The sequence below is a fragment of the Ornithodoros turicata genome, chromosome 4 (genome assembly GCF_037126465.1).
Source record: "Ornithodoros turicata isolate Travis chromosome 4, ASM3712646v1, whole genome shotgun sequence".
Taxonomy (NCBI): Eukaryota; Metazoa; Arthropoda; class Arachnida; order Ixodida; family Argasidae; genus Ornithodoros; species Ornithodoros turicata.
In genome coordinates, this window is record NC_088204.1 from 29,022,830 (window position 1) to 29,048,786 (window position 25,957).

Consider the following 25,957-nt stretch of genomic DNA (forward strand, 5'->3'; position numbering starts at 1 on the left):
AAAAGATGATGAGTGGGAAGTTTCATCGCTAAAGGTGATACCCTGGCCCGTTGCTGCCACTAATGTGGTGCACAGAATGATACCGTTATCACTCTTGCGTTGTGGAAAGCATCTCTAACCGCTAACATCACTATATAAGTGTGACAAGGAGGCGATCGCCTCCCGCTTTTATCTAATCAAGGGGCAGAACGATCTCATTCGGGGTAGTTGGCCAAGACCGTGCAATGTGATGAAGTTATGTTTTAAGAGTGTAGTTAGTTTAAAAAAAAACTTCACCGCATAGCACGTTCCCACGCAAACACCATGATTCCGTCTACTCATGTTGAGAATGGGAGGATGAGCCTATCTTTAACGGCGCATTATAGGGGTATCTAGGCCAAAAACTGCTGTTATCTTGTAAAGCGGTACGTGAAAAGCATTCCCACAAAATATTTTTGTCCAAAGTTGTTTCTCCGCGGCGCAATTAATTTGCAAAATCGCCCACTCACTCTCTCAAATCACCCACTCTAGTATGACGTTTGTGGTAGGGAGCCCCCTCATCCGTTGGTAGGACAAACCGTCTGCTACGAACATTGCGTGCTGTTTCTTGTTGACTTCTATTCTTTATATGATTTATATCACGTTATCTATAAAAGAGAAAGCATATATGCAGCCTGACAAAATAAGGTTGCAATCACAAGAGTAATATACCTGTCTTCTGTGCAATCTCAGAACTCACAGTAGCAGAAAGCAAGCGGTAACGGCGGTATTGTGGTGCCACCTGTTAGCCGCTGGCCAAACTGTGTGGTGAGAACGGTCAGGGAGACTGCACCCTGTCGTGAAGCACTGGGCTATCGCTGTACAACACAGAGTACACCACTCGTTCTTCCCGTGGTGTCAGCGGTCCCAAAAAGTCGTGTCGTTGTCGTGTCGTGTCGTGTGGTCGTGTCGTTGACAGCCTTCAAAACCTTCGTTTCGGACTTCACGCAGCCTGAGAACGCATGGCGTTTCCGAAGCGGTAGCAGACGCTCCGGCCTGCGCTGTGTTGCTCACCTCGATCATGTTATCCCAGGTCCAATGAGGAGCGTCCCTTCTATGTGACGTGTGTGGCGCGGCTCATCACGTGTCTATCGTGAAGGCGAAGGAGGGTGTTTCGCGCACGGGAAGTTCAGGGGGCTATTGCAGGCGTCCCAATTTTGCTACGGTTGCATTAATTGTGGGAAACATTCCATACCGACCAAAAACAAACAAAGTTGTGTGCCTCTCGACCTGCCTGTGCCTTTAACGTGCAAAATGTGTTCAAGATACGCATCTTCTTTCATTTCCAAAAATCCGGGAACAGAGTGATATCGATCATTCGCAATGGCGGTTGCGCGGGAGCGTGTGACGCGATGAAGTTGTGTTTTAACAGTGTAGAACAGTGTTTCCCAACTTATGGGATTCGAGTGCACCCGTGATTGTGCCAGCACAACCTCTAGGAACTTACTACACTGGTGCCACTGTATAGAAGTGTTAGAGAAGGCAACTTTATGCAGTACATATATAGCAAATTATTCAATCTGTTTGACCGAATATTGAATTATGTAAAAACAATGAATTTAGCTACATATTGCTTCGTCGCAAGATGTCCCTTGAACTTCGCCGGATTCATTCAATTATTTCACAGTACCCCCTCGCAGATAACGCGTTGTGCCACTAATGTTTGTAAATCCCAAGTCCATATAGGGAGGAGAGTAGCTATCTCCAAAGTTACACAGGCGTGTCTCCGACTTTCGAAGTGATGATGATGATGATAGGAGAAAAAATAGAGGTGTGAGCCCGTTCACTGCCGGACATGCTACTCCAGGTCCAGTAAAGAAAAACACAAGAGAAAAGCAAAAGCGCGGCACGGAGAAATTAACTATGACGATGACAGCTGCCGCCTGTGAGCGTCAGCCCCCTCACTCGCGGGTGCTGAACAGTATCCTGATCGCAGAAACTCGCGACAAGGCTCGGAGAACCCCGGTTGAGAAACATTGGTGTAGAGTAGAAGAAGATGGAGAACGTGCTGATTTGGTAACATGATGTAGAAATGCAAGAACGCACAGAAGACAACGTTCCCTGTCCCTTGTCTGTCCGTGTCATTCTAGCGTTTATTGATCATGTCGAGTAGGGAGACGTAAATTGTAGACAGGCTGAACGAACAATAATTAGGACAACATGTCCACAGTCCAAGCAAGGCTATGAAAGGCAGTAGTTCGAGGGAAAGTCAGCGAGCGCCAGTATAGCGAGATTTGAACTCACACCTCTAATTGCCAGTCTGGGGTGCTTTGATCAGACATTGCGCTCTCGTCAAATGCCAGTAGAGTACCATACCCGTGCATGTCGACCAGAGTGCTGGTATGAACAGACGTCATGAAGACGGCAAAAACGTTTCTGCTCTATCTAAAGAAAACGTGGAATGCATATAACCTAGTGACCTTAACCGCAGTGCTCGACTCCATGATAACGGGATAGCAGCATTGGCAGTGCATTGACCTTATCGTCGATATCGTTGGTAACTCATGCTTGTTCTAGGGACAAAGGAAAGCGTAAACTGCTGCTGGCGATATGTTTTGCCGCTTGTCTGCTTCTGTTCTTCGGCGCCCTGGCAACTGTTTTGAGCTCAAAGCAAGCCGGTACGTCGTTCCCCAGGAAAATGCTCTCGCAGTGCTCACTTCGAGCATCCTACGTTCGTTGCAAGCAAAGGAATTGCAAGCGCAAGGTTGAAGGACAAGCGCAAACTTTTCAATGTAGCGTGTTCCATCCACACGGCAAGGCTCAACTGTGCTGGTCATTTAAATCCGAAACTACCTATAGTGCTAAATCTGCAATTTTTTTTCGGCAAATCGCGTACGAGTTTCCCCGTCTTAGATAACTTGCGGACAGAGGTAGTCCCAGTAATCTTTCCTGTTACTTTATTAATTCCAGAACTATAAAACTACAGCGCCATTTTTTGTAATCTACACACCTCCGCTCGCATCCTTGAACCCTGCATCGATTCCGACAATCGCAGATAGCGCCCGTCCAACTATGTGCAAGAGCTACGTTTTGTGTTACTCCATATAGGCCTTTGATGATTTTGTTGTGCTCCTTTGGTGACTAAATGCACGGAGGTTTTTCTAAAGTTATAAGACTATTTGCCGGTATTGGGAAGCAAATATATCAGCGTTAGAGGATTAGAACAGGGAGCAAGTGCGATCATGGGAACTAGGAACTGTACTGTAGTTGCCCCCCATTTTCCTCTGTTTTCTTCCTACCTACCTCTGTGCCCTCTCGACGGCTCATACGTGCCTCTTTCCGGTGATGCATTCTAATAGAACATACGGGAGATGACGGCACGGAGTCCGAAGCTTACTATCCCACGGCGCCCGCTGGAAACATCCCTCAGTTGACACCGTCCTCTGGAGGTGGAGAGGCATCATCAGGAGATGGGACAACACCAGGAGTTACAAGAGTGACACGTATGTTCCGACCTCATTTCTACTGTGCGCGAGAAAGGAACCCTAGAAGCGTGACCCAATGCGACATAGGCATGGACTAGTGTTCAAATTGTTGGCCTTCAGTCATTTCCTGTAAATGAACATTGACAGCGTTCTCGTGGCTCTAACGTACGATGTACACGATGCCACAAAGAAGGGGAAGGGGACCGTGGTCAGAAGGGGACCTTTTAACGAAAATTACTTATCTCAACTACACCAAGCGAATTCATGCAAACAAATACGGATGGGACACACCATTACAACTACTACCTAACATTCTGCAGCAGTGACTCTATTTATATTTACGTGGCCAGTTACTTCATCCTGCTTTGTCAGTAGTAGGCACTGACCACGACTATCCGGAAACACACAAGTGTGGACGTCATTAAACTAGCAATGAGAGCGAATTAGGACTCCCCACAATAGTTGGGACCATCCAGGATGTCACCACACTACCAGCTCCGGTGGCGCAGCAGTAACGCGTGCCCTTGGAGACTGGGAGGTCCGCGGTTCGAATCCGCGGGCCGGCTGTGCCGTCTGGGGTTTTTCCTGGGTTTCCCTCAGATGTGTAATAGGCGTATGCCGGCACAGTTCCCCTGAAGTCGGCCCATGGACGCAGCTATCCTCCCCCCGAGCGGATTCCGCTCGGTCTTCCACTTCACCCTTTCCTCTCCTCCTTTCCACCACCTTTCCCTTCCCGAGAAACATGCCGCCTAATCAGGCAGGCAGACCTCTCGGGTTCCTCCCAACGACACTCCTCCTCCTCCTCCCTCCCTCCGTCACCACACTAATTGGGGAGCATCTTACTCGTATCCACACCACCCTGCATCTTTCCAGGTACTCGTGGTCATAAAATATAAAAATAGATAGAAACAGAGTGGAAAGAAGCAGTTTAGTTGAAGATCAACAACGCCATCTTGAAGAAAGAGGTCCAGAACGGCTGCTGACCATCGCTGGGGCGATGGAGCACAGAGGCAGGTGACTACATAGTTGTAAAGCATCACACCAGGTGATGCGCCTGTCCTTCTTGTGACCACCAGTTCTGGACATCCTGAGATATCAGGTGTGACATCATCATGGCATTATCTGCGCAGGTTAGGACAATAACTCTGGACAAGCAAGGAGAAAAAGACTCATAATCGAGACAGAGGAATGCAAACTGCTGTGAAAGCAGGAGTTCAATATGCTAACAAGGGATACCATCAATAGCCAATAACAAAAAGCACTAGGCACACAACAAATCAGCACAACAGCAGTCACGATGTACACAGAACCACGCGTCCACTGCATCTGACAGTGAGGCACAGAACTGAGTCATAATGATTTGTCTCCTCTATAAAGTAATGCTTCTGCAACCCCAGTGTTTACTTTATGAATTAATTTCATGACAAGATTATTAAGGCTCATGGCAGCGCTACTCTCATTCCCGAGACCAAGGCAGCTTTCTGGGAAGACAGAAAATGGCAGGGATGCCCAGATAGGAACAACAACAACCAGCACCCGACATGCACGGGCACGTCACTGCTAGTTGCAAACAAAGTGGGGACAAAGTTATCACGTCTGAAAGAATTAGTCACACAACAAATCAGCCCACTGTTCACCACAACAGCAGTCACGAGGAGCATATGCAAACAGCAGTCTGTTCCATGCGACAGCCAGTTGCAGAACTGAATCGTATTGTTTTTTCTCCTCTATAACATCATGCATCTGCACCCCCTAGCGCTTACTTTATGAATTAATTTCATGACAAAATTATTAAGGGTCATGCCAGTGCTACTCTAGTTTCCGATACCAAGGCAGCTTTTGGGGAAGACAGAAAATGGTAGGGATGCCCAGATAGGAACAAAACAACCAGCACCCGACATGCACGGGCACGTCACTGCTAGTTGCAAACAAAGTGGGGACAAAGTTATCACATCTGAAAGAATTAGTCACACAACAAATCAGCCCACTGTTCACCACAACAGCAGTCACGAGGAGCGTAGAATGACGCGTCCGTTCCGTCAGACAGTCAAGTGCAGAACTGAATCTTAATGCTTTTTCTCCTCTATAAAGTCATGCATCTGCCCCCCTAGCGGTTACGTTTCGAATTAATTTCATGACAATAGATCTCCCTCCCCTTCCGATTTGTTCGGTTTCAGTCTGTCTACCAACGTCATGATGACATTTTTATTTTGTTGAGTTTCTTACATGCTGTCCGGGACATGTATGTAGCTAAGTATAAAGAGTTAAGCCAAGAATTTTTTATTATTAGCATTTTTTGTAGTTTGAATTCCTTGAAAAACCATTGCACAGCACCATGAACTCAAAGGCTACATTATGACCCAGTTTCACCAACCTTTTCAGCATCTGAACTAAGATGAACGGTCATAAAACTCTCTGCTTCACTAAAGGAGTTATTATTACTGAAAGATTCACTACATCACCAATGAAAAAAAGTTTGTGCTAAGCTCAAGAATTCACAACCTTTTATCTTGGTTCAGTTATTCAGAGTTGGTGAAACCGGGTATACAGAAGTCACCGAAACATTTATTTCATCAACCAAAGTTTGTAAAAAGGATTGGGTACTAGCATGAAGTTTTGGCAATTATGAGTAGCATTTTAACTGCTGCCTATGTAGCTGCAGCATAATTACAACTAATTCAGAAAAAGTAGTACAAAATGTGAGGGTACTCTACACTATCTTCCTCTGCATGGTACTAAAAACTGTGATCATTCTAAGTGCCCCAACCACCCACAGAACCAGTAACCGCCCCTGGATATCTGACAAGGGTCCGAGCATCTGCAGCCTAACGTGAACATTCATTGAACGCCTCTTGGACGTGTTAGTTGGGATGCTCCAACGAGTATACGCAGCAGACGTCCCACATATATCACCCTGTAGACAACATGCGCACCCCATCCGCACTGTGTCTACAAAGAGCTGTTTGAACACCCCTTTTCGCTCTTCACCCTTCGCCTCCTTCTTCTCTCCCGCTCTGCCGTCTGACTGCGTCGCCGCCAAATGAGAAATCTGCGCAGAAGGTTTGTTTTTTCGCAACGCGCAGAAGAGAGAGTCAGGTGATGCCATAGCCCGTTGTGTGGATGATTTCAAACGCCGCTGGAGAGGCTGGAGAAATGTGTCGGCTTGCAATGGCTTGGAGTAATATGGTAATTTTTAACGCAAACACCACCAGTACAGCTTGAATTTTGTGAAGAGTTAGGTGAATATGCCTTGTAGCCAACGGATTCTTCATCGGCGGCCACTATCTATGACCGATACACGTAAACGGCCGTGGTGCCTTTGTTTGTTAGCGCTCGCGTTTTAGACTCCTTTGTTCTTCAAGTCGCATTAGCCCACTGTCTAGTGAAAAAAAATCTATCTATCCTAGCTGAGCTTGTAACATAGGAATATTAGCATTTGTGTTCCTATTTGTGGTACTGTGGCAAACAACCCACAGAACCATTAACCGCCCATCAACATCCAGCGAACGTCGGGCTGTGGATGCTGGGTACGTCTCACGAACGTACACATTTGCTCCCGGCTACGTTTTAACTACGCCCGTACAAGAGAAAATTATGCGAAATGGATGTCGTAGGACCGCCGGTGCGGATCTTCGAGGGACCTGTGGAGGATCTCTATTCCGGCCCCATAGGTATCGCGCGCCTATGAAAATATCGTAATTTCAATCATGAGATAAACACAAGGACGCAAGTGATCACCCAAAATACTTTATTTCTAAGTGGACTTTAATTACATGTGCATTCGTACGTGCCTGCTGACACACAAGCGGTACATATAATGAAAGAACGTGACAAGGTGCCATACCCAGATCATTCCGGTTCATACAGATCGTGATCACAATATCGCCACGTTATGTAAATAAGAAAAAAAAACATCCATGTTACTCGCCGTATAATTAGTTGGCATCTTGTATGGAATCGACGCAACTGTATCCTCACGCTCCTTCACGCGTTATGAATGGCTACCAGACTGTTTATATTATTCCATTCTGTGTCTTCCGGCCTCTGGAACTCACTGGCCAAGTCCTGCCGCTGAGGCACACTGATAAAGACGACATACACAAAACAGGCATCATCTGTCTCTGCCTATGGCACATACGGATACCAGCGTTTGGCCATACCTCCCGTTTACCTAGCATTCTTACCTGTAACGCATAAGGCAGTAAATAATTCCAAGGCTGCTCATAGAGAAAACATCCCACACTCTGGTAGACGCTGAAACGCACACAGCAATGAATGGCCGATGCTGAGCGGTATAGCCATTTATGCCTGAAAGAACATCAAGAACACAGTGAGTGGACCACAAAATAAAAGTAGCACACAAGTGCTAATATGCCTATATTACAAGCTCAGCTAGGATCGATTGCATTTTTTTGTCACTAGCCAGCGGGGTAAAGCGACTTGAAGAACAAAGGATTCTAAAACGCGAGCGCTAACCAACAAAGGCACCACGGCCGTTTACATGTATTTCAGTCATAGATAGTGGCCCCCAATGGAGATACGTTACCTACAAGGCATATGCACCTAACTCTTCACAAAATTCAAGCTGTAATGGTGCTGTTCGCGTTGAAAATTACCGTATTACTTCAAGCCATTGCAGACGCCTTCATGTTCCTCCAGTGGCGTTTGAAATTATCCGCACAATGGACTATGGCATCACGTGACTCTCTCTTTTGCACGTTGTGAAAAACAAGCCTTCTGCGCAGATTTCTCCTTTGGCGGCGACGCAGTCAGACACAAGAACGAGGCGGAGGGCGAAGAGCGAAAAGGGGTGCTCAAACGGCTCTTTGTGGACACTGTGCGGATTGGGTGCGCACGATGTCCACAGGGTGATATATGTGGGACGTCTGTTGCTGTATACTCATCGGAGCATCCCAACTAACGCGTCCAGGGGCCGTTCAATGGATGTTCACTTTAGGCTGCGGATGCTCGGACCCTTGTCGGCTGTCCAACCATCCCTTTTTGTTCACAGTGGCTGTCGAATTTCAATAATATTACTTAAATGAAACAAATTGCAGTGAAGTGCACATTCATCTCAGACAGTAATTTCTACCCTCAGCGTTATACCCTCAGATACCAGCATTTCTGCTCGAATAGCAAAATAGCTATGAATTCAAAAATTAAACATATGTTAACAAACTACCATCAACTGCTATCAGATAATTCTTGCATAATGCTACATACACACCCGCATTGTCCCTGCGTAAAGAACGCACAGGACAAGGGCACACAAATTCCTTTAAGCGTGCCGGGAAAAGGACCTCAGGAATAATCGCAGAGTCACCGCACATCGCTACGCGGCTAACATAAGATGACAAAAACAACGTACTAGCTGAGGGTAAAATTTGCAAGGCACTGCTAAACAAATCTAGACATGCCACAGCGCATACAAAACATGTAATGGATATCCCAAGTTGACGACACAAATCAGAAAAAAATCACATACACACGTGCACACACACACAGACAGCAGGAATGCAAAGGAGACGTGCTTTATAGGAATCTCTACTCCTGGCTACGACACCAACATTTCCACTCAAATACCCATAACTGCAAGATTAATCACTGCTTACTTCATCAACATATCGAGCAGCCAACAATATCTAACAAAGAAACAAACCCACTTTCCGTGATAGAACACTTTACCAAGCGGTTTTCCTCTGCTTTAGCAGTGAAAGAAGAAAAGAGCCGTGAAAAATTACGCGCACTTTTGCTTGAATAGCTATAACTGCAAGAAAAAAAAAACGAAGCACATGCTAATAAACTGAGAAAAAGACACAGAAAAAACACACAGACAGCAGGAATGCAAAGGAGACGTGCTTTATAGGAATCTCTACTCCTGGCTACGACACCAACATTTCCACTCAAATATCCATAACTGCAAGATTAATCACTGCTTAGTTCATCAACATATCGAGCACCCAACAATATCTAACAAAGAAACAAACCCACTTTCCGTGATAGAACACTTTACCAAGCGGTTTTCCTCTGCTTTAGCAGTGAAAGAAGAAAAGAGCCGTGAAAAATTACGCGCACTTTTGCTTGAATAGCTATAACTGCAAGAAAAAAAAAACGAAGCACATGCTAATAAACTGAGAAAAAGGCGCTCATTTCTGCTATCAGATAATTATGGCATAGAGCTACATAGACAGCCGCATTGCCATTGCGTAAAGAAAGCACAGGACAAGGGCACACAAATCCAATTGGGAAAATCACATCTACTCGCGCGGCATAATACGATATACGCTGAATTTTTTTACGGGCGAAAATTGCAATAAGAAGGCACTGCTATGCAAGGGCAACAATACATTTCATGCAATACCACATAAATGTATCACTCGTGCACACGAAAAGGCATACACAATGTACTTACGGGTTAAGTGGGGTCACAGCTGCACAAACACAACACTCACTAACTTTTTCACACACACAACACAGACACATCGAGCGACAGTGAAAAATAACAAACTAAACGCATTTCTGCTCGAATAGCAAAGTGTCATTCAGGCAAAAATCTGGACTGGTTCCAGTTGAATGTGGATGGTCCCGGAATGGTTCCAGTTGAATCTTGATGGTCCCAGCTGGATTCGCAAGTGGGGTGGCTGGTTCCACATTGGTGAAATCACTGGTACCACTCAGGTCTCAAATGGTTCCAGAACTTACAGTGGGAGCCTCACAGGTACCATTTTGTTCCCACAGTGGTCAATTGAACCACTTGAGATTACAAGCTGGGCAGCTTCCCCCTTTGAGATCCGTTAGGGGAAGAAGAGTCCACTCTTGCCATATACCCTTCTGGTTTTTTTAGCCATTATTTTGATGTATTTTAACACACGTATGATCTAAATTTATTGTTTTTTATCCGTCTACGTCTTCGATAAAATATACGCTGTAACTTCGATTCGTGCTCATATTCTCATCTAAAGGCAAATGTCATAAAAGGTACCAGCAAAATGCCAAAAGACACAATCAGAAGATGACACACTCCGCCAAATAATTAGAAGAACTAAAAACAAAGAGGTAATTGCGCGGGCTGACCCAAAGCAGATGCAATAATTATGAGGGCGCCCCGGTGGGGCGGGAGGCTTTCAATTCAAATTCGAACGGCGGGCCGTGGGAGGGCGAGAGGCGAGAGGGAGCAGAGAGAGCGTCAGGCGTCAGTTGGAACTTGGACGCGTCGTTGCGAGGTATTTTTTCTCTTCGGTTGCTGTGGCAGAGATCGGGCATCTCCTGTGCACTATTTACGTGTTTTAGTGCGTTTTCTAAGACAACGTGATGACAATGAGTCATGTGAAACATATTGGCGATATCTCGGAGAAGTTTCGACGCTAGGAAGACACGGCGTCCGCAGAAGAACCAGACGATGGAACGCCAAACGGACTGCACAGAATGCTTGTTCCGATGTTAAGAGGTATAAGTGCTTACCGTGGTGCTTCGATTACTATACTGATCATATGTTTTATTTCAGGAGCTAGAGGAACCTGAGAAACATGGTTAAGACGAGTATAAAGATTAGGATCGTTTGGTGAAGAGGAAAAGGGTACATGTCGCGACATGCATGGACGGAGGTGTCATCTTCTCTGAGAAAATACACGTGTGAGGTGGTCACCAAAACGCCATGCTCCCTGTTGTTCGTGAGTGCAACACAAATTCAACACAAGCACATGCATCGTCTAGACGCAGTGAGTGATTACCACTGTGCGACTTAGTACGTGAGAGATGTATAGATTATTCCTTTATTCTTAGTGTATGCTCATAGCAGAATAAACAATATTTACTTGAACAGTATGTGCTTTTCTAGGATTACTTTCGGTTATGCATTCAGTGGTCCCATCTGCTAAGTGGTCGGATCCGAAACTAGTTAGCAGAGGAGACTACTGGATAAATTCTATTGGTTCCACTTCAAGTGGCACCACCATGAAACTGGTTCCACTTTTAACTGGTTCCACTTTTAACTGGTCCCAGCCAGTGAATGGTTCCACATTCCAAGTGGTTCCTGTCCAATAATCCACTTCGAAGTGGTCCCACTCCAGATTTTTGCCTGGGCAAGAATGACAAAACACATTTTCTACCACCAGAAAATTACTAAACAGAATAATACAATATTCGCTGAAATTAGGCTTGTGTGGCAAACACACAACCTGAGGAACACATCCATTCACATCTGCTTTCTGAATTTGTTATAGAGGCGTGAGCGACTCGATAAGAATAAAGCACGCTGCTTGGAGAAAGCATATATCGTGTGTAGCTCAGTCTACTCTATTGAAAATGCGATAAACCTTATTTTTCAAACAAAAAATTATCAAAGTCGGCGTAATATACTGCAATATCGGCAATATCACTGAAGTCAAACATAATGAACTTACTTGTCAAGTGGGGTCCTAGCTGCACAAACGGGCACGCACACTCACACATTTTTAGTGCCTCACAACGAGCAAAACCTAAAGTCTATTCACCCAGCCACATAAATTCATATTATTTCTCTCGTCAATAATTATCCAACCATCGTCAAAACAGGGAACGCACATATACGAATGCGAAAAAATAGGCCTTCCCGACGGATGTAATACAATATCGCCAGTCGACCGTCCCAAAGCAAAAAAGAAACACAGCATGTCAGGAATGCATGTTGCCTATACATCCAAGAAGAAAAACAGCGTGCACCAATTATAATACAGAAGGGGATTCATTTCTTTGTACTTTTGTTTGCTTGCATTATAATAATTCACAAGATATACTACAGAGTGTAAAAGGAGAACGGCATTCAATACACGCTGTAGCTCTTATCATTTTTAAACCAAACCAGTTTTCATATGTTCATAAGCACATTACCATTCACTAAAGAGGGGAGTCACTAATGATTCAAATAAGATAAAATATCGTTCCATCATCATTGATTGCAAACTTCACGCAAGAATAAGCAACAGTGGCGCGTCATATATTTCTTATAAAAAACACCAAATAATCTCAATCTCGTCGTGTTAAACACCAACAGCAACGAAGGCTAGGCAATTTTGTATTTATTTCTGTCGTTTCCAGCAGGTCATTACTTTGTTCAAGTCATTAAAAATTAAAAATTTCTGATCTGCTGCTGTTAAAATAGTGTGCCCGCACAGGGAATCGATAACGGAGCGCGCGTTATTGCGTCAAGCGTGTCCTAACCGCGTGAACGGGGCCGATGCGGCTCACGTGGGGACGCGTTTCGAGGGCATTGTTTTATCACTTTAACAGCAGGAGATCAGCAATTTTTAATTTTTGATGACTGGTACAAAGCAATGAGCTGCTGGAAACGACAAAAATAAATACAAAATTGCCTAGCCTTCGTTGTTGTTGGTGTTTAACACGACGAGATTGAGATTATTTGGTGTTTCTTATAAGAAGAATACAACGCGCATCAGTTACTTATTCTTGCGTGAAGTTTGCAATCAATGATGACGGAATGAGATTTTATCTTATATGACTCATTAGTGACTCCCCTATTTAGTGAATGGAAGTGTGCACATATGCACGTATATCTGCACGTATGCACATATAAAAACTGGTTTGATTTAAAAATGATGAGAGCTACAGCGTGTAGCAAATGCTGTTCTCCTTTTACACTCTGTAGTATTTCTTGTGAATTATTTTAAAGCAAGCAAACAAAAGTACAAAGAAATGAATCCCCTTCTGCATTATAATTGGTGCATGCTGTTTTTTTTTATGTAAAGGCAACATGCATTCCTGACAATACAGTGTTTCTTTTTTCCTTTGGACAGTCGACTGGCGATATCATATTACATCCGGCGGGAAGGCCTATTGTTTCGCATTCGCATATGTGCGTTCCCCGTCTTGACGATGGTTGGATAATTATTGACGAGAAAAATAATATGAATTTATGTGGCTGTGAATAGACTTTGGGTTTTTGCTCGTTGTAAGGAACAAAAAATGTGTGAGTGTGCATTGCCCACTTGACAAGTAAGTTCCTTGTGTTTTGACTTTTAGTGATATTGTCGATATTACCACATATTATGTCTACTGTGAGAAATTTTGGTTTGAAAAATAAGGTTTATAGCATTTTCAATAGAGTACACTGAGCTACACACGATATATGCGTTCTCCAAGCAGCGTGCTTTATTCTTATCGAATCGCTCACACCTGTATAACAAATACAGAAAGCAGATGTGAATGGGTGTGTTCCTCATCTTGTGTGTTTGCCACACCAGCTTAATTTCAGCGAATATTGTATTATTCTGTTTAATAATTTTCTGGTCGTAGAAAATGTGTTTTGTCATGCTTGACACTTTGCTATTCGAGCAGAAGTGCGTGTAATTTCTTATTTTTCAATGTCGCTCGTTGTGTCTGTGTTGTGTGTGTGAAAAACGTTAGCGAATGTTGTGTTTGTGCAGCTGTGACCCCACTTAACCAGTAAGTACATTGTGTACGCCTTTTCGTATGACTCGAGTGATAAATTTATGTGGTATTGCATGAAATGTTGGTTTAAAAATAAGGGTTGTTGCACTTGCATAGCAGTGCCTTTTCATTGCAATTTTCGCCCGTAAAAAAAAAGCGCATATCGTATTATGCTGCGCGAATAGAAGTAATTTTCCCAATTCGATTTGTGTACCCTTGTCCTGTGCTTTCTTTACGCAATGGCAATGCGGCTCTGTATGTAGCCATATGTAATAATTATCTGATAGCAGAAATGAGTGCCTTTTTCTCAGTTTATTAGCATGTGCTTGGTTTGTTTTTTGTTTTTTGCAGTTATAGCTATTCAAGTAAAAGTGCATGTAATTTTTCATGGCTCTTTTCTTCTTTCACCGCTAAAGCAGAAGAAAACCTCTCGGTAAAGCGGAATAGTGTTCTGTCACGGAGAGTGGGTTTGTTTGTTTGTTTGTTTGATTTTGTTGGGTGCTCGATATGTTGATGAAGTAAGCAGTCTTCATCTTGCAGTTATGGGTATTTGAGTGGAAATGTTGGAGTCTGAGCCAGGAGTAGAGATTCTTATAAAGCACGTCTCCTTATGCATTCCCGAGCTGCTGTCTGTGTGTGTGTGTGCGCGCGTGTGTATGTGCTTTATTTCTGAGTTGCGCCGTCAACTGGGGATATCGAATACATGTTTTGCATGCGCTGTGGCATGTCTAGATTTGTTTAGCAGTGCCTTGCAAATTTTACCCGCCGCTAGTATGGTGTTGTTGTCATCTTATGTTAGCCGCGTAGCGATGTGTGGCGACTGTGTGATTGTTCTTGAGGTCTTAAGCCTTTTCCTTGCTCGTTTAAAGGAATTTGTGTGCCCTTATCCATAGCGTTCTTTATGCGGGAACAATGTGGCTGTGTATATAGCATTATGCAAGAATTATCTGATAGCAGTTGATGGTAGTTTGTTAGCATGTGTGTAATTTTTGAAGTCATTTCTATTTTGCTATTCGAGCAGAAAAGCTGGTATCTGAGGGTTTAACGCTGAGGGTAGAAATTCCTGTCTGAGACGAATCTGCATTTCACTGCAATTTGTTTCATTTAAGTAATATTATTGAAATACCACAGCCACTGTGAACAAAAAGGGATGGTTGTGTGCTTGCTCATGGACTTGCATAACAGAATGACATGTGATGAGAGCGAACCTTGCGCTCAGGTGCGGCAGTAATGTAGGCGGACGGAGCATTATGTGAAGCCAAGGGCAAGCTGCGATCTTGAACATGCAGAGCGAGTTATTTTTAGGCTATGACGTCTCCTCGCACCCGTACATGTTGGGGCATGCAGAGAGGTCGCCGCTATATAAGTGGGGAGGATGTGTAAAGAGGCAGCAGTCTTCGCATCGCTTCGGGAGTGTGCGGAGCTCGCTTCAAAAGTAAGTATTTTGCATCCACACTCTGTGGTGCACGTTTTGTTAGTGTTTCATGTTTTTTTTTTCAGTGCCTAGATGCGTGTTCTGCTTTTTTGATCCTCATAATATCGGGGATGATGAGCCATTGAAAGAGAATTCACCATCTTCTCCAGACATTTCATCTGCCACATTGCATGCTCACGTCGAGCGGTCATATCCCTATGTGGACATTTCCTTCCTGCCTTTCTTTCAAACTGATAGCGCATTTCGAGGTATCGTCAAAGCGTTTGTGGTATTGGCATCTGTTCACGATCAAGGAGTAGAGGACTTGTGACAATATTTAATGAACCACCTCCACAATATAATTGCTATTTTGCGAGCGCAAAGAATACCCTTTAGATTTTGCATTTAGTCCACAGTCCACAGCGACGGAGCTGTCGCAAATACTTTGATGGACGTGATTCAGGAGTCCACCGGGCGCATTGAAAATTACCAGCGCGAGGGTAGTGGGTTTGTATCCACTGACGTCCAAAAAGTTCAAATATGTATTTCCGCTGTGAAAACTAAAAGATTCGGGTGCAATGGGGTACTTCTCACTAATTTGGCTAGCCATAGGAATGTCCTAACGAATGCCGCTTTACCAGAGTGTAAGGATGGCGAGTGCTTTAAATACAATACGCTCGCCCTCTTGCACCCGCAGGAAAAGAACTGATGGAAAAAATATGAAAATGATGCAACAGAGTACTGGTGGCCTAGTCACTTCCCTGTTTCATTTGCTGATCTGGACGAGTTCAAGGAGAAAAATAGGATATCCGTGTACGTGTATGCGTACATCGATCAGGGAGTGCATGTGTCACGACCCCCCAAACTAGAAAGCGAAAAGAAAATTCACTTATTGGAGCTTGATGAGCTTTTTTCAGAATTAAGTCCCTCGAGCGTTTGTTGACGAGAAAGAACACGCGTTTCGTATGCGAACGTTGCACTCACTCTTTAAGAAGGAAAAAAAGCATGGCAAAACATCTACGCCTTTGTGCGGACGTGAACGAAATCCTATTAGAATTTTGTGAACCTGGAGAAAATTTAGAATTTACTAAAATACAGTACATGTAGCAGTACAACTATGTTGTCGCGCTGGATACGGAGAGCGTACTTGCGCACAGCGGTTATGGCATGCAGCGTCATATCACCTCTAGCTTTTGTGCCGTGCTCATGTGTACCCAAGACTCAAGGGTGTTGCCCACCATTCAAGGGTGTTGCCCACCACTCAAGGGTGTGAATCAGGATGCACCATGGGGAACAAGCTGCGAGGCAGTGCGTGAAAGCATTGATGGAAATGCGGGATGAGATGATCGCCCTGAACACTTCCCCCTCTGCAATGGTGCTGAATGCTGAGCAATGCTGAGCATGCTAAATGCTAAGCGGACGTGATGCAGCACTTCTGACGTCTGTGCTACAGCGCGCGCAGATTGGAATTGCTTCATTGTGTTTCTCTGGCATCCTATTGGTGGCAATGCGCTCTAAATTACACACAGGCAAAATGGGAGTTAATCATCGACGAGGACATGTGCAGAACCATCAAATCATGCGTTAGAGGTGGGCTCTGTCAGGCGAGCAGGCGTCATTTGCGGGCTAACAACCCTCTCTGTAGTGGCTATGATCCCGATAAAGAGCAGGTGTACATATCATACATAGATTGCAACAATCTTTACGGATTTAGTATGATAAAGCACCTCCATGTCGGTGATTTCGAATGGGTCTAGGATTTTAGCTCTGTGGATTTTATGCGTCACCCCATAGATTCAGACGTGGGGTACATGTACGTATGTGACTTGGAGTATCCAAAATCTATCCACGCTCTAATGAGGTACTTCCCCCTGGCTCCCGAGAAGGCAGTAGTCCCAAAGGAATGGCTCTCGCCATTCCAGCGAGGTCTTCTCAAAGAATTAATTATCAACCTGCTAACAGCAAAAAGCTGTTGCTTACGTGCAAGGACAAAGTCGAGTATGTTCTTCATTATGCTCTGCTCACACTCTATTGTAGATTGGGCATGAGGGTGACGAAAATTCCCCGAATTCTAAAAATTCGCCAGGCACCATTCCTGCGTCCCTACATCGAGGACAATGTTGCCATACGCGTTGCCTCGGGCACGACATTAAAAAAAAAAAACTTCTACAAACTCTCAAAATAATGCAGTCTTTGGGAGAACACTTTTAAATAAATTTAACATGCGGGATATTTGAGTAGCCTTCGATGAGGAGACGGCGAGTCGCCTCGGGAGTCGAGGCGAATCCGTGAGAATGAAAATTTTGTCCCTGGATTGTGTCATGTACGAAATGCGCAAAAGAAAAGTGTGATGCGATTTCCCGCTCCAGATTGGGTTTACAATTTTAGAACTCAGTAAATTAACCATGTACTCATTCTACTATGAAACCCTGCTGAGTAAGCTCACTTGTCCAGTGATTACCTGTTACTTTAACACGGATTTTCTGATCCTCGGCCTATCCTGCAAGGTCTACGAATATCAGTTACGAGCCATCGCTGACGACCACTTAGATTTGTCTTCCTTCGATCGGGATCATCCACTGTACAGTGAAAAGAATCATGGAAGACTTGGGGCATTCAAAAGCGAAACTGGTAGCGTACCTATTGAGAAAGTAGTCTGTTTGAAAGCTAAAGTGTACTCCATCAAATTAGCTGGAGGAAGGCAAATTGAAAGAGCTAAAGGGGTCAAAAAGAATATTGTACGAAAGCACCTCCTCCATGAGACGTGCTGCGATACCTTGTTCAATCATATGAGTGTATCGAATGAACAAGTATCAATTGTACGAAAGAGGCAGTGTATGTACACCATCAGGAATGTCAAAAGAAGTCTGATGGCATACGATGACAAGAGATGCCTCTGCAATGACATCGACTCCTATCCTTATGGAAGCTGTGAATATGGTAAATTCAAACGGGTGATGTAAATAGTGAAGTGCATAATGTTCTTTTTTGCTTCAGAAGATGTTCAGGAGAACTAATACTTCTATCACATTCTGTTCTATCGTGCTGTCTGGGACTGGGTCGTGGACGGAGAACTGCAAATGCCTGGGTGATCCACATGGTTCTTATGCGAAAAATGCCATGGATGCGAGTGGAACTGTCCAGTGTGCCTGGAAGTGTCCCTTCAGAGGGAACTACAATATCTCAGACTGCCATGATGAGCTTAATAAACGTTGAAAACAATTTCCCGTGTTTGTCTGTGTCTCAACCATTGCGGGGAGTCATCCAGGCCTAACGAGAAGGCATCCTGGATGAATAAGCAGCTTGGGGGGCTGTGAACTACCCCAGAAATTATTGGAATTGACCAACGAATGGTTACCAGTTGAAATTATGAACCAATAAGCAGTTTAAAGCGTATGAGCGAGTAACCAGTGAGTAGGAATGACCAATGAGTCTATCAGCATGTATGAGAGGTAGCCAATAGGATCCTGAGCCAATCACTAGGCTTAGAAATGAATAGAAGTAACCACCCCCAGACCAATGGGCAGGTGAGCGATTTGGGAGCCTATGAGCAACCTTAGAAATGAATAGGATAGACCATTTTGGTGTCTATGAGCGAGTGAGCAGATGTTGTGGCAATGAAAGGTAGCCAATCAAGTAGGCATTGGATGGATCACCATGAAGGGGCAGAGCCAAAAAGGGCGCCCCGTCGATCAAGGTGGGGTTATCAATGACACCTTGAACCAATTAGCGTTAAGAAGCAGAGCCAAAAAGGGGGACTGTCAATCAAAGTGGGACCACCAACCCGAGAAATTAGAAGTGGCTTGACCTAGATTAGAATTGGCTGGCATTGGATTAGAAAGTCCTAGACTGGATTAGAAAAAGTGGATCGTGTGGGGCACGAATCTATACTACTGACAGTTGGTTGATTTGTTGTGTAACTAATTCTTTCAGATGTGATAACTTTGTCCCCGCCTTGTTTTGCGATTACCAGTGACGTGTCCCTGCATGTCGTGCACTGTTGTTGTTGTTCATGTCCAGGCATCCCTGCCATTTTCTGTCTTCCACAAAAGCTGCCTTGGACTCGGGAACGAGAGTAGTGCTGCCATGATCCTTAATAATTTTGTCATTAAATTAATTCATAAAGTAAGTGCTAGGGTCGTGCAGATGCATGACTTTATAGAGGAGAAAAAAAGCATCACGATTCAGATCTCTGCCTGGCTGTCGGATGGAGCGGACGCATGGTTTTGGGCACCTCGTGACTGCTGTTGTGCCGATTTGTTGTGCGTTTAGTCCTTTTTGTTGTTGGCTATTGATGGTGTCCCTTGTTACTATATTGAACTCTTGCTTTCACAGCAGTTTCCATTCCTCTGTTAGATTATGAGTGTTTCTCCCCTTGCTTGTCCAGAGCTGTCCTAACCTGCCCAGACATGCCATGACGACATCACACCTGATGTCCCAGGATGTGCAGAACTGGTGGCCACAAGAAGGATGGTGGAGCCACCTGGTGTGATGTTTTGCAACTATGTAGTCACCTGCCTCTGTGGTCCATCACCCCAGCGATGGTCAGCGGCCGTTCAGGACGCCTTCTTCAAGATAGCGTTGTTGACTCTTCAACTAAACTGCTTCACTCCACTCTATTTCTATCTATTTTTTATTTTTTTATAACCACTAGTATCCTGAAACATGCAGGGTGGTGTGGACACGAGTTAAATGCTCCCGAATTAATGTTGTGACTTCCTGGATGGTCCCAATTACTGTGGGGGGTGCTGATTAGCTCCAATGACTAATTCCCTCTGTCTTCTCGGATAGTTGTGGTCAGTGCTTACTACTCTTGGCAGCGTTCCACTTCTAGCGCAATAAATGGCTAGAATGCGAGACGAAAGATGCTTTAAAGGGCTTGCTTTAGAAAATAAGAAAAAACGTATGTGTATGTTTTAAAAGAAATGTTTGTACTAAAATGAACTTCTTCCAAATCCCTGGAAGTGATGACTGGAATGACTTTTTTGCCTCGCTATGTACAGAACATCATTGCTCCAGGAATGTGTATATCAGGAGCGAATTGCCAAGTATCTTGCTCCAGATACTTCACGTAACACGGCTTTTTCTTAACAAATGTCGCATGTATGTTTCGTTGATGGCGCTTGAAGATCAGTCTTTCGACCGAGAAGTATTTGAAGCAATGGGTGTTTCAGTAGTTAATTGCAGTTGTGCTGTTGCAGCAGTAGCTGTCGTGGAACAGTGCACCGATGTGCTCTATGTGTAAGGCATCCAGCTCAATTGAGTGTTCATTCGCCTGGATCTCACACCGGGAGGAGGGGAACAGCAGCAGGTGGTTGTTTCTACACGAGCTGTTACTTTTGTTTGACGTGGTAAACACTGTGGTTTTTCCTCGAAAATGATAAGCAGCTAAGCACTACATGCAACCAAAATGTTTCTGCATACAGTGAAAGTGGAGGTGTCAGTCAGCGCATCAGCATATAGACACACAGCCGATTTCACGTACCTTATGTATAATAATTTTGGTTGCGTTTAATGCTTGGAAACGTCACCCATGGCTGCTCTCTATCTTGCATCACTCCTTCACGTAACAACCGAGGCAACGAAACAAGTAACTGACAGCCAGATAGCTGACAAAGGGCACATTGGTTCAGTGCTTTGCACAAAAATATGTAAACAGAAAGCCATCAATTTCGCAAAATCATTAATTGTGGACACGTTTTTCACGGAAGGTCTTTATGCACAAAGCAGGTAGCGAAGGCGCCCAAACTCAAATAAAAAATTTATAATGCTTATTAAATTAGTGAGCGTATGCAAATGCTGCTCATTTCTTAGCAAATGTCCCTGATCTTTCCAAAAAAGTTATTTGATGGTGCCACCTATTCATGAACTATTCAACCGGTCCCAGGCGGAACTCTGGACTTGTCCCAGAATGGTTCCTGTCGAATCTGGACTGGTTCCAGTTGGATGTTTGATGGTCCCGGAATGGTTCCAGTTGAATGTGGATGGTCCCAGCTGGATTCCCAACTAGGGTGGCTGGTTCCACTTTGGTCACATCAGTCGTACCACTCTGGTCTCAGATGGTTCCAGAAGTTCCAGCTGGAGCCTCACAGGTACCATTTTGTTCCCAGAATGGTCACTTGAGACTCCAAGTTGGGCAGCTTCCCAGCTTCCCCCTTTGAGATTTCATCTTGTCCACACTTGCCATGTATCCTTCTGGTTTTGTTTGATCTATTACCCTGATCAATTTTAGCACATGCATGACCTCTTTTTATTGTTGTTTATCCAGGTACGCGCGTCTGCGATCAAATATATGATGTATCCTTGTAACTCCAATTCGTGCACATATTCTCATCTGAAGGTGAATATCATCACAAGGTATTAAGTACCAGAGAAATGTAAAAAATACATCTCAACAACAACAAAAATTAAGCTAAATAATTAGAAGAAAGGCAACGAAAAAAAGATGAAAATGTAATTGCAGAGGCTGATGCAATGTGAAGACGCCACGGCGGCTACAAATTCAAACTTCAAACGGCGAGAGCCGAGAGGGAGAGGAGAGGGCGAGAGTGGCAGTTGGAACTTGGACGCGTCGCAACAAGTTGGTTTTCTCTTCAGTTGCCGTCGCAAGGATAGTGTATCTCCTGTGAAGTATTTGCGTGTGTCTTAGTGCGCTTTCTAAGACAATGCGATGACAATGGTTCCTGTGCAACGCATTGCCGATTTCCCGGAAGAGTCTTGACGCTAAGAAGACGTAAACGGCGTAGGGGCAAGAACGCACTGTGAAACGCCAATCGGACTGCACGTCGCGAATGGTTGCAGGTATGAGTGATGACCGTGATGTTTTGATTACTATTAATTAGATGTTTCATTCTAGAAACTTAAAAGGAACTTGAAGAGAAACAGGATAAGAAGATTCCGAACGTACGGTGAAGAGGAAGGGGTTGTATGTCACGACCTGCATGGAAAACAGGAGTGTCATCTTCTCTAAGAAAATACAAGATGTGAGGTGGCCAACGAACGAAAGCTCCATGTGGTCCGTGAGTGCATCGCACAGTCAGGCATATGCTTTATCTAACATAGTGAGTGATCAGACTTATACTACGTAGTATGCACATGTAGAGATGTACTGATTATTTCTTTCTGCTTAGTGTATGCTTTTAGCAGAATAAACGGTATTTACTCGAGCAATATGTACATTTCTACGCATTATTTTCGGTCACTCATTCAGGGGTCCCAGCTACTAAGTGGCCGGATCCGGGACCACTTAGCAGAGGAGACCACTCGATCAATTCCACTTGTTCCACTTCAAGTGGGACCATCGTGAAGCTGGTTCCACTTTCAACTGGCCCCAGTCACTAAGTGGTCCCACACTCAAAGTGGGACCTGTCCAATATACCACTTTGAAGTGGTCCCACTTCAGATTTTTGCCAGGGTGTGCAACTGCAAGCATAAGGAAGACAAGCCAAAGCTTGTATTACATAGCAAAAAAGGCCAAAAACTACGAATGAGTAATGCCGGAGAAAACCGCTACACTCTTCTACAGGATTCTTGATAAATGTCCCACCAACACGACATATATAATGAGGTTAACATTTTGCTCGGCGGGTAGTAAACGCCCAATGCGGGAATTGTAGTTTCGAAAACGGGGAACAAAGAAAGGCGGACATGGTGATTGCATATACCCTCCTATCATTTTGATATGAGTGCACCGAAGGCGGATTTAATTCGTTGACATAGCACGCTACGTTGTCACCTAAGGAAACTACTTGATGAAGTTCATTTACCCTGTCGCAGAGGTGGGCACCCTAGCTCACGAGTGCGTGCGAGGGTGAGGGTTTCCTCACCCTCACCTCACAATATTTTTGGTGAGGTGAGGGCCAATTTTTTCGGTGATGTTTGAGGTGAGGTGAGGTGAGGAAAATCTTCAAAAAATTTTCAAAAAATTTTGAGATGAGCTGTGGAAAACTTTATGAACGCGCACTTTATGAAAACTTTTTCCGCGCGTACACGCCATATATTTCCTTCTTTTTGCAGCCTCTGTCTCTGACCTGGGTGGGGACTGTCCTCCTCTCTCGCCAGTGACACGCGCAACTTTTACGCGTATAACAATCGTTCCACGAAGCGTTTTCTGTGATTGATTAGGCCAAATCTGCCAGCAAAAAAACACAAAAAAATGTTACATTGACTAAGCAATTTCACGAGTTCAGTGGCAGTCACACAAAGCCAACGTGACTTTACTGATGATTCTTCAATCCCTGTGAACGTCACATCGAATGCACAAATACCTTGAAAAAATTGAGGCGAGATGACGAAAATTTCGAAAAAAATTTGAGGTGAGGTGAGGTGGGGAAAAGTCTCAAAACATTTTTTGAGGTGAGGTGAGATGAGGAAAAATTTTTTAAAAATTTATGAGGGAAGGTGAGAAAAAATTTCAAAAAAAATTTTGAGGTGAGGTGAGGAAAATTTTTCTCCTAAAAAATTGAGGTGAGGGCGAGGCTCGTGAGGACAAACGCCCACCTCTGCACTGTAGCGTACCTAGCCTACGTTACGGATGCTGAGTCGCAGTCGCCCATAGAAAGGTCGCCTCTACATATTTAATATTCCACACTGCACTGATACCATACAGGGACTTGTTGTTAAGTGAAGTACTCACCTCCTAGTTGCACAAAATCGGCGACGTAGAAATGAAATGCGATAACTAAAGGCCTTGGAGCTGGCATGGCATCGCATCGCATCGCCTGGAATCGCTTTGTCTGCTTTGAAACTTTGAAAACGGTTAACAGATACGCGGTTTCAAGAGGAGACTACGGATATGGATTACCTTGTCTACACACGGCTTTTTCATGTCTGTCATCGAAGCCTACCATGACAACGATGGTCACGGCGACAACATACGAACATTATCCAAAGTTCAGAGGCGATACTTCTGGGACAACATGAACCGCGATGTGGAAGCTCATGTACGGGGATGCATGACGTGCCAGCAATTCAACCCAAAGACCGGAGTACAGCCAGGCACCATGAGTCCACGACTGCCGTCACAAGCACCATTCGAGACACTCGCCATGGATCATGCAGGACCGATCAACTCTCAAGATACTAACAGGTACTTCATTAGAGCCGTCGACGTCACAACACGATTCATAGTGACACTTGCAGTACCCGACAAATCTACGGAACATGTACTTCGCTTTCTCGAAGAAGACATTTCATTCGTGTTTGTTACTCCAAAAGACATTATAACTGACAATGATAGAGTTTTTACATCCCATGCAGCAACTCGCTATCTCAACGAAAAGGGCATCACACATAAGCTTGCAGTACCGTACATGCCAGAGACGAACGGCCTTGTGGAACGTGCTAACGGGAAAATTTTATCAGCTCTAAGAAAAAACATCAACAATGACGTTGACCATTGGAGTGAATATATCAAGGAAACGACCTTTCAAGTCAACAATTGGCAACCCATTGACAACCAACTTCTGACACCATCTGAACCCGCCCGAAGAAGACATTGCATTGAAACGAGCAGAAGCGACTGCCGCACTGACTGACTATCAGCGAAACATGAAGCGACGATACGACGCCAAACATAGACCATCACCATTCAAGATCGGTGACAATGTTTGGTACAGTAAGGGTTTTCGAGAAACAAAAATGGGACCGCTATACGAAAGCCCGTATACCATTGTCGAAGTAGACAAGGACACGTATAAAATACAAAGAACTAGCAAAGCTGTTGAAGACGTAAGACTTGCCACGACAACTGAAACTCGTTCGTTCACAAGAAGCTATGGACAGCCCTCTCCAAAATGAAGAACCAAGTGAGCCCACACAGGGAGAAAGCGAATTAGCCGAACAGCCAACATGGGACGATGACCTACTAGCGTGGGACACACTGGAAGAACCACTGCATATTGGCCGTCCCACACCAACAGCGGGTCAATGACAGAGAAGACCACCGTGGTGGCTACAGGACTACATTGTAGAGTAACCAACGTTGCGAGGACACAATGTTATGAGGAGGGTCGTGTTAGGAGGAGCGAGCGAGGGGGACATCACGAAAGAGTAGAGGGAAGCGAACCGCGACGCCGTGCGCGATGTACACGTTTTATGTAATAGGATATAATCGCCAATAAATCTGTCTTGCTTTATGCCATCCCCGACTGTTCACGACTGACACACCATGTTGGCCCTATATAGATGAAGACATGGAAGTTCAAAACGTCGTCCGTGTGGCCATATACAAGTGTTTTTCGATATGGTCTCCAATTAGCCAGCTATTAGACATCAAAAATGAGACGTCTGCTGTACTTTCAGAAATTATACATCTATTGTACGTCAAAAATTAGATGCCTACTGGGCAATGTCTGAGCGATGTCTAGTAGACGGCTTTCTGTAGAGGTCTAAATAACGTATAGGCTGTTAGACGTCTATAAGACATCTATACGTAGCCTTAGCCACAAAGTTTCGTCCTAGACATGTGTAGACTTCTACTATCCCATCATGTGCTGCCTGGGTGGCTAGGAGCCCGAAACTTCTCCCATCTCCAGAGACTGGAACGCAGCTTTGCTATACGTGCGAGACGTGTGACGTAGGTGCAATCGAAGTAGGAAGAAGAGACCCACGCGCATGATTCTCTTTGAATGGCATTGTTGCGTAGTAAAGGCGCTGACTACAAGTAAATGAGTTT

At 44.5% G+C, this 25,957-nt stretch overlaps 1 protein-coding gene across 1 annotated transcript in view; it reads left to right on the forward strand.

Moving 5' to 3' along the window:
* The first annotated feature begins 2,541 nt into the window (after positions 1-2,541).
* Positions 2,542-25,957, forward strand: part of LOC135392893 (uncharacterized) — a 46,648-nt gene continuing 23,232 nt past the window's right edge. The window contains exons 1-2 of the mRNA XM_064623559.1: positions 2,542-2,636; positions 3,318-3,461. The gene's annotated coding sequence lies outside the window, so the exon portion shown is untranslated. The remainder of the gene's footprint in view (positions 2,637-3,317; positions 3,462-25,957) is intronic.